At 44.7% G+C, this 5196-nt stretch overlaps 1 non-coding gene across 1 annotated transcript; it reads left to right on the forward strand.

The window, feature by feature from the left end:
* Window positions 1-412: 412 nt before the first annotated feature.
* On the forward strand, window positions 413-485 carry TRNAG-CCC (transfer RNA glycine (anticodon CCC)). Its single transcript has one exon. It is a non-coding gene; the product is annotated as a tRNA-Gly (tRNA).
* Window positions 486-5196: the final 4711 nt, after the last annotated feature.

A 5196-nucleotide genomic window follows, 5' to 3' on the forward strand; every position in this document is an offset into this window, starting at 1 on the left:
AAAGATATGCAAATATGTACTAGGCCAGCCTTAAGGTAACATTCTATTTTTTAAAAATTAGTATAGCTTGGTAAGTAAAAGATTTATCTGCACCCCAAGTTCTTTAACACTCCTGGTTGTGGTAAATAACTGAATGAATTAAACTATTCTATTAGTTTTTAAAAACTAAAGCTATGTATCTTCTCTCTGACACCATACAGTATAGTCCATAATATCATATAACATTAACGTTTCAGTACAGTCCATAATATCATATAACATTAACGTTTTAGTAACTAGAGACTTGAATTTATTTTGTCACAGAAAGCCTGATTAATCTGACCTTTCTAAATTTCTTATACTTGTCTTATAGGCCAGTAAGTAATCATTACTTAAACTAAAACTTTAAGAAAACAAGAAGAAAAATGGGACTTCCCTGGTGGTCCAGTGGTTAAGACTCTGTGCTCCCAATGCAGGGGCCCCAGGTTCGATCCCTGGTCAGGGAAATAGATCCCACATGCATGCCACAACTAAGAGTTTGCATGCCACAACTATGAACCTGCGTGCCGCAACAAAGATCCTGCACAAGGCAATGGAGATCCCATGTGCCACAACTAAGACCCGGCGCAGCCAAATAAATAAATAAACAAACAAACAAATAAACAAATAAAATAAGTCTCTAATGGGACTTCCCTTGGAAAAAAAAGAAAAGAAAAGTAAACAAGAAGAAAAAAAGTGCTCCATTCTCCTGTTATCAGAGTGAAGAAGTGTCACATTAAAAGAAAATATTATTTAAGTCTAATTTTTATAGTACATTTATTCAGGGCACTTTGTAAAGGGAGTTAGAAGTTAACTTCCTCAAAAAGTATTTACAGCAAATTTTAGGTGGCAGTCCTTTATACTGGCCTTTAATAAAAATGGAGTGTCCAACAATAACATATAACTTGTATCTTTGGTTGAGGGAGGAACCACGTGCTTTGTGATGAGATAAGCAGAGTCAATTGTGACCATCTGTTTTGAACTTGGTGTGCTCCAGATAGTTGGAGATTCACCTGTTTTAATTGTCTTATTTCATCCAATCAAGTTCTACTTCTTCAGTCTTCTCCATTTCTTTCTTCTATCCTAAGTCCGTTTGAACCTAAAATACCTAGAAGTAGCCTCCATTCCAAGTCATCTTGTCTCTTCTTCAGTTTTCACTTCAAATTGTATCTATCCTTTCATTTCTGGAGACCCCACTGAAGATGAAATAAGTCACTTACATATGGATCTATTAAAGGAAAATCTTGACCAGTCTTCCACTCTCCCTAGAATAATGCTGCACACTAAAAACATATGCTGGTTGACAGAATGACCATCTATCCTGGAATTCCAGAATCCCAGAATTCTCACATCCTCTGAGGTAGATATTATTATTCCTATTGTAATAAAATAAATAGCAAGATGAAACCCTAAACCCTATATACTTCCCTTGGTGAAGAAAAGAATACTCAATCTTGTTATAAATAGAGGTAGAACAGACTTAGAGAATGAACTTATGGTTATGCGACAGGGGAAGGGTGGGAGGGAGGGATAGATTGGGAGTTTGGGATTGACGTGTACACACTGCTATATTTAAAAAGATAACCAACAAGGACCTACTGTAAAAATCAATAACTTTAAACACTAAAATAAAAGATAAAAAAAATGACATTACTTGAAAATGCTTTTAAAAAAATACATGAGGAGCAGTCAAGATGGTGGAATAGGGGCTCCCCTGGTGGCACAGTGGTTGAGAGTCCACCTGCCGATGCAGGGGACACGGGTTCGTGCCCCGGTCCGGGAAGATCCCACATGCTGCGGAGTGGCTGGGCCTCTGAGCCATGGCCGCTGAGCCTGCGTGTCCGGAGCCTGTGCTCCGCAACGGGAGAGGCCACAACAGTGAGAGGCCCGCGTACTGCAAAAAAAAAAAGATGGCGGAATAGGAGGATGTGGAATTCATCACTCCTCACAAGTACATCAAAAAGGCATCTACAAATGGAACAGTTCTCATAGAGCACATGCTGAACATTAGCGGAAGACTTTTGGACACCTAATAGGACAAAAAAATCCCCTCACAACCGAGTAGGGCGAAAGAAAGAAGAAAAAATGAGTATCAAAAAAGGGACCAGCAACCCTGGCAGGAAGCTGAAGGTGAAGGGAGGTGCCCACACTCAGAAAAACTCCCTAACTGTGGGGAAATCAACTGGGACAGAAAAGGACCTTCAGGGGATCAAAGGAGAATGCAGGGGATGGTCTGCAGAAGGCAGGACAAAGTAAGAATGGCAGGCAGGGTCTACATCTCAGCTCTGTGCATTCCAGCCTGAGTTGTGAGTCACCTGTTGTGAAGGGGGTCTGGGTGCTGGAAAGTAGGGTTTGGAGTGCAGACCCAAGGAGGGGACAGCTATTGGCTGTGAAAAGACAGCCTGAAGGGACAGGAGTAAGGAGCTCCACAAAGGGGAAAGTCTGCAGAAAAAGCCAGGGACACCACAGAATCAAGGCATCGTTGTTGAGTGGCGTGCAAGGGGCGCAGCCGCCATTACAACCCCTTCCCCCACCGGCCGGCTTCTTTGGAATCCACTGGCACTGGGAGGGGCTCCCTTCTGAGCCTTCCCGCCTGCCTATGATAGCTCCGGGGGTCTGAGCGCTGCCCACCCCAAAGCCTCCTTGGGAATCAGCCCTAGGCGCCCCTGCCTGGGATGAGAGTCCACCGATGCTGGAGGGGACTGAATGCTAAAGTGTGGGGTTGGGAGAACTGATCCAGGGAGAGGAATGCTGTTGGCTGTGTGGATACAGCAGAAGTGATGCGAGAGAGGGGATAGGAGGCTGGGAGTGCCCCTAGAGGAAGCGTGGTCTGCCTGAAAACAGAGGCACCACTGTTGAGAGGCACGTGGGGAGGCGGGGCTGCCACCCCCCAACACACACCACCCCTACACTCCAGCTCCTTCCTCCATGGCCACTGGGAGGGACTCCCACCAGAGCGAACCGCCACAGTTGGTTACAACTGCCTGCTGGCCCCCACCACTGCAGGCAACTCGTGCACACCCAGGTCTGAGTGAGCAAGTGTGCCCCAAGCAGCTGCTGCTTTCGCTTCCTCTCACCTGGGCAGGGAACAAATGCCTGAGGGTGGCGCACATGCAGAGGTGGGGTCAAAACCAAAGCTGAGCCCCAGGGGTGGTGCGACTAAGGAAGAGGAACGGAACTCTTTCTGTGCAGCTGCACAAGCCTTGGATTAAATCCCTGAGATTGGCTTGGTAAATCCTGCATCTGTGGAATACCTGCATAGACAGCAAGTGTTCCCACAACTGAGTTCAGTGTAGCCTTCCCAGCAGTGAATTTAGGGGACAAATACAAGTGAGAATTGGGCCAGGTCAGGGTCTGAGCTGGCCCCACAGTGCTCCTCACAGCAGGTCCAGAGACCTACCTAGAGGCATTGGAAGGCCTCCTGGGGAGGCAGGATCAGCTTTGGCTCACTGTGGGAGCAAGGACACTGACAGCGGAGGCCCCAGGAAAATATTCGTACTACTATTATTCTTTTTTTTTGGTCTCGTTTTGTTCAATTGTTGGTGTTGTTGCTTTTATTATTTTTTATCTTTTATTTTCTTAGTTTTCTTAATATATATTTTTATTTTTATTTTATTTTTCTATTTTTACTTTATTTTTTGTTGTTTTTGAGGTTTTTTCTTGGTTTTTTGTTTTGTTTTGTTTTGTTTTTGCAGTACGTGGGCCTCTCACTGTTGTGGCCTCTCCCGTTGTGGAGCACAGGCTCCAGATGTGCAGGCTCAGCGGCCATGGCCCATGGGCCTAGCCACTCCGCGGCATGTGGGATCTTCTTGGACCGGGGCACGAACCTGTGTCCCCTGCATCGGCAGGTGAACTCTCAACCACTGCGCCACCAGGGAAGCCCTTTTTTCTTGTTTTTGTTCTTTGTTTTTTATTTTTTTGGTATATTTTTGATTGGTTTGTATGTGTATATTTTATGTTTGCTTCTTTTGTTGTTTATTTACTTTCTGTTTTTGTTTTAGTTTTCATTTTCTGTTTTTGTTAGTTTAGTCCTTATTGACTGTTCTCATTTTTGAATTCTTTGCTTGTTCTTGTTGCTGTTTTGTTTTTGTTTTTTTTCTCTTTGTGTGTGTGTTGTTGTTGCTGCTGTTTGTTTGCTGCTGTTTTTGCTATTTATCCCGAGTGTTGTTTATCTGTCTCTTTTTCTTTTCTCTTTCTCTGGCTACACAGTGTGGTTTGAGGGCTCTTGGTTCCCCAGTAAGGGGTGAGGCCTGGGCCTCCGGGGTGGGAGCACAGAGTCCAGGACACTGGACCACCAGAGAATTCCTGGGCCTAGGGAATATTAATCAACGTGCGCTCTCAGAGGTATCCACATCAACACCAAGACCTGGCCCCACACAACTGACTGCAGGCTACAGTGCTGGACACCTCATGCCAAACAACCAGCAAGACAGGAACACAGCCCCACCCAGCAGCACAGAGGCTGCCTAAAGTCATATTAAGCTCACACACACCCCAAAACACACCACCTGATGCGGCCCCACCCTGCAGAGAGGAAAGACTCAGCTCCACCCACCAGAGCGCAGGCACCAGTCCCTCCCACCAGGAAACCGTCACAAGCCCCAGGACCAACCTCACTCACCAGGAGGCAGACAATAGAAGTAAGAGGAACGACTACCCTACAGCCTGCAGAAAGACCATAAACAAAGCAGGTTAGACAAAATGAGATGACAGAAAAATATGTTGCAGATGAAGGGGTAAGGTAAAATCCCACAAGACTAAATAAAGGAAGAGGACATAGGCAATCTATATATAGGCAACCTGAAAAAGAATTCAGAGTAATGATAATAAAGATGATCCAAGATCTTGGAAATAGAATGGAGACATGGATCGAGAAGATAAAAGAAATATTTAACAAAGACCTAGAAGAACTAAAGGACAAACAATCAGTGATGAACAATACAATAACTGAAATGAAGAATACACTAGAAGGAATCAATAGCAGAATAACTGAGGCAGGAGAATGGATACGTGAGCTGGAAGATAGAATGGTGGAAATAACTGCCGAGGAGCAGAATAAAGACAAAAGAATGAAAAGAAATGAAGACAGTCTCAGAGACCTCCGGGACAATATTAAACACACCAACATTCGAATTATAGGGGTCCCAGAAGAAGAAGAGAAAGGGAAAGGGCCTGAGA

Source organism: Mesoplodon densirostris, chromosome 6 (assembly GCF_025265405.1).
Source record: "Mesoplodon densirostris isolate mMesDen1 chromosome 6, mMesDen1 primary haplotype, whole genome shotgun sequence".
Lineage (NCBI taxonomy): Eukaryota > Metazoa > Chordata > Mammalia > Artiodactyla > Ziphiidae > Mesoplodon > Mesoplodon densirostris.